This window comes from Zea mays, chromosome 3, assembly GCF_902167145.1.
Source record: "Zea mays cultivar B73 chromosome 3, Zm-B73-REFERENCE-NAM-5.0, whole genome shotgun sequence".
NCBI classification, from domain to species: Eukaryota; Viridiplantae; Streptophyta; class Magnoliopsida; order Poales; family Poaceae; genus Zea; species Zea mays.
The window spans coordinates 6,707,600-6,719,109 of NC_050098.1; the positions used below are offsets into that span (position 1 = coordinate 6,707,600).

General features: G+C 43.7%; 1 pseudogene across 1 annotated transcript; it reads right to left on the reverse strand.

The window, feature by feature from the left end:
- Positions 1–8,341: 8,341 nt before the first annotated feature.
- Positions 8,342–11,040, reverse strand: LOC100193801 (uncharacterized; annotated as a pseudogene). Its single transcript, NR_147952.1, has 2 exons — positions 10,913–11,040; positions 8,342–10,111 (listed from the first exon to the last, which is right to left on the reverse strand). The product of NR_147952.1 is annotated as an uncharacterized protein (transcript).
- Positions 11,041–11,510: the final 470 nt, after the last annotated feature.

The following is an 11,510-nucleotide window of genomic DNA, read 5'->3' on the forward strand; positions in this document are numbered from 1 at the left end:
GGAACAGTTACCAATGGAAGAGCTCAGTGTTCAAGGTGATTTGACTTACACGGAGTACCCGATCAAGATTCTTGACACTTTGACTCGAGTTACAAGAAATAAGGTGATAAAGATGTGTAAAGTGCAATGGAATCACCACGGAGAGGATGAAGCAACTTGGGAAAGAGAAGAAGAGCTTCGCATAGATTTTCCCCACCTTTTCCCTAGTCCTTCCTAAATCTCGAGGACGAGATTATTTTTAAGGGGGTAGGATTTGTAATACCCAAATAGTGAGAGCAATAGAAGATACAAGAAATGAGAAATATAAAAGGGTCATGGGAATCACTTGTGTTGTTATTCTCATCTTAGAATATTTCAAACCATGGGATTAACTCTGACTACCTATAAAAAAATACTAAGTAAAAGAAAGGTGCATCATGTTGGAGATTTTGTTTGCTTGTGCATTTAAATAATAACAACAATATATTAGTAGGAATACAATAATGAGTGGAGAAAATGAATTAGCCGCTAGATTGAAACTGGGGTTTGGAAAGAAATACTATAAAATACAAAATAAAATTTATAAATAAAATTAACACTAGTATGTTCATGATGAATACTTGATTTGAGAACAAGTTATGCTACAAAATCTGAATTCAAATCCTATATTTGGAAATGAAAAAGAGAAAACAAAATGGGAAAAATAATAATGAGATGAGAATTGGGATTTAACCCAAGGGTACAATTTTAAGATTTGGAGAAAAGAAAAGAAGAATACTAAACAAAAATAAAGAAAATAAATATATAGATGATTAAACATATCCATACCACTATGCCTACTTTGTACTTTTAATTTGAGCATAAGTTCACAGCACTATTTAAATTCAAAATTGAATTTTAAATAAAGAGAAAGGGAATAAAGAAAGAAAGAAAAGAAAAGAAAAGGAACCACTTGCACTCACGTTGGACCGAAACTCAGCCCAAGCCACTTGATCCTGTGCGCCTCTCCATCTCTGCTGGGCCAAAATGACCCCAGACGGCCTGGTAGCACTCCCTCAGTCTCTCCACATTGCTGACGGCTGGGACCCGCTTGTCAGGAGTCGTCTTCCCCAACGAACTCTCCGCATTTTGGGGCGACAGACGGCGCCAGCGCTGCTCCCACCGCGATTTCCTCCGATCTGGTAGCCCCGTCCGAGGTATAAACGCCCCAGCGCGCCGCCATCCTTGGGGTCTATCCATCCGCCTAGTCAACCAGGGTTCATCCGCTGTAAAGATAAGTCGGGAGAGAGAGAGAGAGCAGAAGCACCGCCGCCGGGGATTCTCGACCTGGGCATCGCTCTGGTCTCGGCTTGCGGTTGCGGATGCTCGCTTGTGTCGTCCACACGTCTCCATGTACCTTCCCGGAGAGGATGTCCTCTGTGGGTGGACTAATTGCTTGCCGGAGCAATACTCGGCCGCGGATTTGCAGCTCGCTGTGGACCGTTCCCACCACTACACCCTTGCTGGTAAGACCATCTCCGCATCCTCTGCGTCGTCCTTCTCGTTGCGATCGCATTCGTGGGTTAGTGTTTTAGGCGGCGGGCCATCGGCCGAGGCCTCGCCGGCGGCCAGCGCCATCGTGGGACGCCTGCGCGTCTTAGAGGATCTGGCCGGAGGACGGTGATGGCCTCCTGGCCGTTCGTTCGGCAGTGGATGGCTGGGATTGAATCTGGTGAGGGAGACAACCCTGGATCGTTGGATGACCTTCGGACGATCAGGATTAGGGCATCGCGTACCGATTGGCTCGGCTTAGTAGGGCCGTCCGATGCGGGGCGAGCGCGTAGGATTAGATAGTGTTCAGAAGTGACCTGGACCATTGATCCATTATCCAATGGTCCTCGCTGCTCACCGGTACATAACACGCCAGATCCAATCTTCGCCGCTAGATCTAATCTGGACGGCTCTAGTTACCCGATACCCCTTTGGCCTGCAAATCTTTCTAAAGAGACCCTCCACTTTAAGCTATTCAACCCGCAGTCCACGGGTCTTATTCCCTAAGTCTTGGAATTTTTGCACGCCGGCCCCTGCCTTCTAGATAAATTGAGGCGCATCCCAGGAATTAAATAAAACCAGAAAATAGATTTAGAAATTGATTTTGAGTATAAAAATAATTGTAAAACTTGGGTAATTCATATAAAATTCATATTAAGCCCAAATTAATCCATTCCAATTCCTATAGTTTTGTAATATTATTGTCTATCATCTAATACCACTGTTTTCACATGAAAGTCACATTAAAATTTATATCCTATTTAATCTTATATCAAATACATAAAACCTTCGAAAAATCATAACCCCTTAACCGTAACTCCGATTTTAGTGGTTCTCGTTCCCACGATCTCGTAGCAACACGTAGATCATTATTATTCAGTTTGTACTTATGTTTGGTGATGTTAATTTTATCTATACCATGTTTGTTTGTATTGCTACGACTAGAGCGAAGGCACATGTCATCTGGAAAGCAAGTTGATACCTGGAATCTCAAGTGCTAGGCAAGTTGTGCTCTTGATCACTTTTTACCTAATAATGTTCTTTAATATCACTCATTCATGCATAGGTTAATTTTGATGGGACCCAATAGGTCATCCTAGATTGTTTATCTCATTACCTTGTTTACCGCTGAATCACTTGGGTAGTTTGCTATTGCTTTACATGGTTTGGATAATCATTTATTACCTCTATGTTCCAATTCTTTTTGTTATTCTATTTATGTTCATGTTGAGATCATTAATGCTAATTGGAACATAGAGCTTAACTTGAGTAACATGTGCCACCACAAGGGTTTAATAGGACGCCCTTGGCTGACTAATTAGGAAAGCTAGTGGAAGACTACCTTACCCGAAAGGGGCAAGGGCAGTAGGGGAGTGGTCAGTGTAGGGAGGTCCTTGGTTGATTTTGCTGCGATGGCGGTCAGACAAGAACCCTGCATTGAAACTTCCTATAAACTGTAGCGGGTTTTCGGAAGCTAGTGGAACTTTGTAAAGGCCTCATAGTGTTGCCCTGCCGCGCTTCCTAGGTAGAGGTGTATGGGATTCGCGACCCCTTGGCAGATGGGTAGCATGACTTGTGGGTAAAGGGTACAACCTCTGCAGAGTGTAAAACTGGTATACTAGCCGTGCTCGCGGTCATGAGCAGCTCAGGACTCTCTGATGTTTAAATTATGGAACTTAAATTCAATTTTGTCATATGCATCGCATGGGTTTGTTATTAATTTTGTTCTATTACTTTATTTATGGTTTGGTATTTACCTACACTTAGTAATTGCTAATAAAATTTTGACCAACTACTTAAAAGCAATGCTCAGCTTTAACCCCTATCATTGATTAGCCTTACACATCACATGAACTCACACCTTTGTGAGTTTATGTCCACTGGTTCCCCACAACTTGTTGAGCTATGATCATGTGTGAGCTCACCCTTGCTGTCTCACACCCCCCCACAGGAGAAGAGTAGGTGGTTCAGGAGGAGCCACAAGGCGAGGAGTATGATCTGATCTAGGTGGCGTTTCTCAGTTGAAATTTGGCGCCGACGATCCTTAGTTCGTTTTACCTTTATCTTTTATTTTGTAATAAGTCTTCCGCTATGTAATAAATACTCTGATGTTTTATGACATTTATCTCTATACACTCTGTTATTATATATGTTGTCTTCTTGGCGCATGTATGAGATGCACCTGGCTTTGTTCCTTAAAGCCGGGTGTGACAGCTCAAGTTGGATCATCGATAGTGGGTGCACAAACCACATGACGGGGGAGAAGAAGATGTTCTCCTCCTACGAGAAAAACCAAGATCCCCAACGAGCTATCACATTCGGGGATGGAAACCAAGGTTTGGTCAAAGGTTTGGGTAAAATTGCTATATCTCCTGACCATTCCATTTCCAATGTTTTTCTTGTTGATTCATTAGATTACAATTTGCTTTCCGTTTCGCAATTATGTCAAATGGGCTACAACTGTCTCTTTACTGATGTAGGTGTCACTGTCTTTAGAAGAAGTGATGATTCAATAGCATTGAAGGGAGTGTTAGAGGGTCAGCTATACTTGGTAGATTTTGATAGAGCTGAACTCGACACTTGCTTAATTGCTAAGACTAACATGGGTTGGCTCTGGCACCGCCGACTAGCCCATGTTGGAATGAAGAATCTTCATAAGCTTCTAAAGGGAGAGCACATTTTAGGATTAACAAATGTTCATTTTGAGAAAGACAGGATTTGTAGCGCATGCCAAGCCGGGAAGCAAGTTGGCACTCATCATCCACACAAGAACATCATGACAAGTGACAGGCCACTGGAGCTCCTACACATGGATTTATTCGGCCTGATCGCTTACATAAGCATCGGCGGGAGTAAGTACTGTCTAGTTATTGTGGATGATTATTCTCGCTTCACTTGGGTGTTCTTTTTGCAGGAAAAATCCCATACCCAAGAGACCTTAAAGGGATTCTTGAGACGGGCTCAAAATGAGTTCGGCTTAAGGATTAAGAAAATTAGAAGCGACAACGGGACGGAGTTCAAGAACTCACAAATAGAAGGCTTCCTTGAGGAGGAGGGCATCAAGCATGAGTTCTCCTCTCCCTACACACCACAACAAAATGGTGTAGTGGAGAGGAAGAATCGAACTCTACTGGACATGGCAAGAACCATGCTTGATGAGTACAAGACACCGGATCGGTTTTGGGCCGAGGTAGTCAACACCGCCTGCTACGCCATCAACCGGTTATATCTACACCGAGTCCTCAAGAAGACATCCTATGAACTCCTAACCAGTAAAAAGCCCAATATTTCATATTTTAGAGTTTTTGGTAGCAAATGCTTTATTCTTGTTAAGAGAGGTAGAAAATCTAAATTTGCTCCTAAAACTGTAGAAGACTTTTTACTAGGATATGACTCAAACACAAGGGCATATAGAGTCTTTAACAAGTCCTCGGGACTTGTTGAAGTTTCTTGTGACGTTGTGTTTGATGAAACTAACGGCTCTCAAGTAGAGCAAGTTGATCTTGATGAGATAGGTGAAGAACAGGCTTCGTGCATCGCGCTAAGGAACATGTCCTTTGGGGATGTGTGCCCTAAGGAATCCGAAGAGCCTCCACATGCACAAGATCAACCATCCTCCTCCATACAAGCATCTCCACCAACCCAAAATAAGGACGAGGCTCAAGTTGATGAAGGAGAAGATCAAAGAGATGAGCCACCTCAAGATGATGGCAATGATCAAGGGGGAGATGCAAACGATCAAGACAAGGAGGATGAAGAACCAAGGCCGCCACACCCAAAAGTCCACCAAGCAATCCAACGAGATCACCCCGTCGACACCATCCTCGGCGACATTCATAAGGGGGTAACCACTCGATCTCGTGTTGCGCATTTTTGTGAGCATTACTCTTTTGTTTCCTCTATTGAGCCACACAGGGTAGAGGAAGCACTTCAAGATTCGGATTGGGTGATGGCGATGCAAGAGGAGCTCAACAACTTCACTAGGAATGAGGTATGGCATTTAGTTCCACGTCCTAATCAAAATGTTGTAGGAACCAAGTGGGTCTTCCGCAACAAGCAAGACGAGCATGGTGTGGTGACAAGGAACAAAGCTCGACTTCAAAGCTCGACTTATGGCCAAGGGATACTCCCAAGTCAAAGGTTTGGATTTCGGTGAAACCTATGCACCCGTAGCTAGGCTTGAGTCAATTCGCATATTATTAGCCTATGCTACTTACCATGGCTTCAAGCTTTATCAAATGGACGTGAAGAGTGCCTTCCTCAATGGAACAATCAAGGAAGAGGTCTATGTTGAGCAACCTCCCGGCTTTGAAGACAGTGAGTACCCTAACCATGTCTATAGGCTCTCTAAGGCGCTTTATGGGCTCAAGCAAGCCCCAAGAGCATGGTATGAATGCCTAAGAGATTTCCTTATTGCTAATGGCTTCAAAGTCGGCAAGGCCGATCCTACTTTATTCACTAAAACTCTTGATAATGATTTGTTTGTATGCCAAATTTATGTTGATGATATTATATTTGGGTCTACTAACGAATCTACATGTGAAGAATTTAGTAGGATCATGACACAAAAATTCGAGATGTCGATGATGGGGGAGTTGAAGTATTTCTTAGGATTTCAAGTAAAACAACTCCAAGAGGGCACCTTCATTAGCCAAACAAAGTATACTCAAGACATTCTAACCAAGTTTGGAATGAAGGATGCTAAGCCCATCAAGACACCCATGGGAACCAATGGGCATCTCGACCTCGACACGGGAGGTAAGTCCGTAGATCAAAAGGTATACCGGTCGATGATAGGTTCATTACTCTATTTATGTGCATCTCGACCGGACATTATGCTTTCCGTTTGCATGTGTGCAAGATTCCAATCCGACCCTAAGGAATCCCACCTTACGGCCGTAAAACGAATCTTGAGATATTTGGCTTATACTCCTAAGTTTGGGCTTTGGTACCCTCGGGGATCCACATTTGATTTGATTGGTTATTCGGATGCCGATTGGGTGGGGTGTAAGATTAATAGAAAGAGCACATCGGGGACTTGCCAGTTCTTGGGAAGGTCCTTGGTGTCTTGGGCTTCAAAGAAGCAAAATTCGGTTGCTCTTTCTACCGCCGAAGCCGAGTATATTGCCGCAGGCCATTGTTGCGCGCAATTGCTTTGGATGAGGCAAACCCTGCGGGACTACGGTTACAAACTAACCAAAGTTCCTCTTCTATGTGATAATGAGAGTGCAATCCGCATGGCGGATAATCCCGTTGAGCATAGCCGCACTAAACACATAGCCATTTGGTATCATTTTCTTAGAGATCACCAACAAAAGGGGGATATCGAGATTTCATACATTAATACTAAAGATCAATTAGCCGATATCTTTACCAAGCCACTAGATGAACAATCTTTTACCCGACTTAGGCATGAGCTAAATATTCTTGATTCTAGGAATTTCTTTTGCTAATTTGCACTCATAGCTCATAAATATACCTTTGATCATGTCTCTTTTATATATGCTATGACTAATGTGTTTTCAAGTATATTTCAAACCAAGTCATAGGTATATTGAAAGGGAATTAGAGTCTTCGGCGAAGACAAAGGCTTCCACTCCACTCTACTACTCATCCTTCGCCGTTGCTCCGCTTCACTCTCCATCTTTGGTATAATCTTCACTCATATGTTTTATTTTGCCAAAGGGGAGAAAGTAGTTAGACAAGGGCTTATATCTCACTCAAAGTATCCGTTTTTGGCGATTCATGCCAAAGGGGGAGAAAGTATGAGCCCAAAGCAAAAGGACCGCACCACCATCCTAAATTTAAAATTAATGATTTTCAATTGGTAAATTTCAAATTGGTATCTCTTTGTGTTCTAAAGGGGGAGAAAGTAGCACCTTTCAAAATTGATATCTTAAAACCCTCTTGAACACTAAGGGGAGAATTTATTGAGGGGGAGTTTTGTTTAGTCAAAGGAAAAGCATTTGAAACAAGGGGAGAAAATTTCAAAACTTGAAAATGCTTCTCAAAATCCTATTTATTTACCTTTGCCTATTTTGCAAAAGGACTTTGAAAAGGATTCACAAAAAGAATTTGCAAAAACAAAACATGTGGTGCAAGCGTGGTCCAAAATGTTAAAAATAAAGAAACAATCCATGCATATCTAATAGGTAATATTTATTGGCTCAATTCTAAGTAACCTTTGTACTTGCATATGCAAACTAGTTAAAATTCTGCACTTCTATACTTGTTTTGGTTTGTGTTGGCATCAATCACCAAAAAGGGGGAGATTGAAAGGGAATCAGGCTTACACCTATTTTCCTATATTAATTTTGGTGGTTGAATTGCCCAACACAAATAATTGGACTAACTAGTTTGCCCAAGTCTATAAGTCATACAGGTACCAAAGGTTCACAATAAGCCAATAAAAAGACCAAGAAAAGGGTTCAACAAAAAGAGCAAAGGAACAACCGAAGGCACCCTGGTCTGGGGCACCGGACTAGTGCTGGGAATTGGGTCGGGTCGTGCCGGCCCAGCCCAAGCCCGTCGTGCTTCGGGCCGAACGGGTTCGGGCCAAGAAGGCCCGACAAATTTTCGGGCCGTGCCGTGCTGGCCCAAAGAACAGAAACTGTGGCCCAGCCCGGCCCTAAAACACGCCGGGCCTTAGTCGGGCCGTGCCGGCCCAAGCCCGGCCCACATATTTTAGATACAAGTGTTCAAGAACATAGAAGCTAAACTATTAGCACAATTGCAGAGATATACATGATAGTATTTCATTACAAACTAAAACAGTAGCACCAGACTATATGTTACAAACATGTGAACTAATGAATCAACACACATTTTGAGGGAAACAAAAATATATTCCTCGGCCTGTCTCATTAAAAACCTTATACCCCATTACAGGGCCCCTCTATAAGGAAAAGAGTACAGACCGGCAATGTCCAAATAAAGTCTAAATATTACAACCACATAAAGTTCATAGTAGCAAATTCAATCTGTAGCAGCAACTAAACATTATTGTCTAATCAATGTCCAAATCTGCAGCGGCAAATTCAATCTCAGGATCCTCAAGTTGATGTTGCTTCCGCTCTTCGGCTCTGTTCCAATCTTTAAGGCAAGTGATTGCCTCCACCGTCTTAGGTGCTAGAGAAGACCTTCGTTCCTCAATTATTCTCCCAACAGTGCTAAAGGTAGCTTCAGAGGAAACAGTTGAGACAGGAATAACAAGTATATCTCTAGCAAACTGAGACAAGACAGGAAAACTATACTTGTGGTCCCTCCACCACTCAAGTAACTTTACCTTCTCACCCCTTAGTGCGCGATCAGTACCTACAAAGTTAGTGGACAGATAGTGATTTAATTCAGCATTAGGATTCCACCTTTGAGATGAGGCGACATTTTCTTTCCCCTTCGCTCTCTTCCATAAGTGAGCTGTAAGAGAGGTATCTGAAATTTCTGCACCAAACTCAACAGCAGGTGAGTCTATCTCACTTTCACCATATTTTTTGTAATAGTAACCAAAGACACGAAACAAGTCATCTTTTGCATGATTAAAAGCATCTGAAAAATCCATGTCCAATGCATCACCTATTCCCTCCAATGCAATTTGCAAACCATCCAGTTTCTTGCGTGGATCAAAAATAGTTGCAAAACAGTATACATGTGATATTTGTTCAAAGTATTTTAGAAACTTTACCTCCATTGGCATTCACAAAGACAGTAATTAATTGTTCATAACCTTCTAAACTCTTAAGCATATGGTAGGTTGAATTCCATCTGATCTTCATATCAAGACCAAATTTTCTTGGTCTCATATCCTGAGCTTTACAATACTCAGCAAATCTAGAAATCATTTGAGGTGTGCTTGTTATGAAACGAATAGCAGCACGGATATTATTCAAGTACTTATTTGCAACTGTTATACCAGCTTGAACAACCAAATTTATAATGTGGCACACACACCTATGGTGGATAATATAACCTTGTATATATGACTGCAACCGAGGGGTGAGAATATCAATAGCAGTTGTGTTTGCGGAAGCATTGTCAAGGGTTATAGAGAGAATCTTACCATCTATCTCAAAATCACGAACTACCTCAAGTATATGGTTGGCAATTGCATCTCCAGTGTGTGACTCATCCATCATTCTAAAACCGATGACTCGCTTGTTTAAAGCATAAGAATCGTCCAAGTAGTGGGCAACAACAGAAACATAACATGTTTTTTGGTGTGATGATGTCCAAATGTCTGATGTTAAAGCAAATGAGAACTGAACCTTTTTAAAAGACTCTTTAAGAGCAGCAAGTTTATTTTTGTATATTGCAATCAAATCAGATTTTGTAGTTTTTCTAGTGACAGGCTGATATTGTGGGCAAAAAGCACGTTGAATCAAGTTTTTAAAATTTTGGCTCTCGCCCAACATAATCGGTAAATCTTCACAAACAATAAATTTGGCTATTTCATCACGTGCTACCTGTGGGTTGTAAACCCATGTACTTATTGTACCATCAGCAGCAAAGTTAAGATGGGTTTGCGTACCTCCTCCTTGAGTCTTTCCTAGCTTTGCTAAACAAGCTTTGTAGTGCCGGTTCAAATGTCCCGTGCCAGCAGCTGAACCTGCACTCAATTCAGTTTTGCAATAATTACATACAGCAAAAAAATGTACTACACCATCCTCAATGACTTCCTTCTTCACCATATGTTTCCAACAGTCTGCCCTCGAACTACACTTTGCACTGCTTGATGATGCCAACGGTGGTGCACATTCAGCAGCAACCGCATCTCCCAATTCACCCCCATAGACGACAAATGGTATTGTTGCTGATTCACCAGCAGCCCCACAACCCACACCCACACCCAGTTCACCAGCATCCACACCTAGTTCACCAGCAGCCACACCCACATTAGCGGCAGTTTGTGCTGGTTCACCAACGCTACTACTACTAGGATTACGGTTGGCTTCACTAGCCCTGGCTCTGGACTTCGACGCCATGACAGGACGTCTTCTCACCATATCTACTCACAGGGATCACCAAATCAAAGTCTCTGGCAGCCTAACAAAGAGAGGGTCGGTTTTATAGAATTGACTAACTGAAAATCGAAGCAACACACACTTAATGGGAATCGAAGCAGCACTCTGTCGCGCCATTTACTGGACTTGACCAAGGGCGGGCGGGCTCTCGTGCCATGCGCTCTGAGTTGTCCGAGGAAGAGCCATTTGTTGGGACAGTTGGCCTGTCGCGCCATTTACTAAACTTGACCGCTCCGATCTCCACGCAGCGACGCCACGGGCTACGGGCCACGGATCCACAAGATTGAATGCTGTATTGGCCTCACGCCCTCACAGGATGTATGCAGTATGGTGTATTAGCCTCACAAGTCACAACACGCAGTGACGCAACGGGCCAGGGAACTCACCTGCTGCGACGGGCGGTGAAGATATCTGCGCGACGTCGCGACGAGGTGGGCAAGTGGTGGACTGGCGGCGGGCGCCGAGCGGCGGAGGTGGCGGCGAGAACTAGGGTTTTTGAGCGGCTGTGCGGTGCGGGACGACGGAACCTGTATGCTGTACGTATACGGCAAAATGGCATAAACGACTAGTAAATGGGCCTGTTGACATGCTAGTGTAGTATAGCGATTGGGTCCAGGCAAATAACGGAGCGCTACAGTGTGTACCTCACAAATGGGCCAATTTCGTGCTTTTACGAGCTTTTTTCGTGCCGGGCCAGCCCAAACCCAGCCCACGCGTGCGGGCCGTGCCGGGGGCCCAACAGGCCGAGATTTAAGGCTCGGCCCAGGCCTGTCTTCGGGCCGTGCTAGCCCGGCCCAAAAAATTACGTGCCATGCCGTGCTTTGGGCTTATAATTTCGGGCCGTGCTCGTGCTAGCCCAAACAACCCGGCCCAAATTCCCAGCACTACACCGGACTGTCCGGTGCGCCACCGGACATGTCCGGTGCACCAGGATTCTCCACACGCTGAACTCCTCGCCTTCGGGAAAATGCAGAGTCGCTCCGC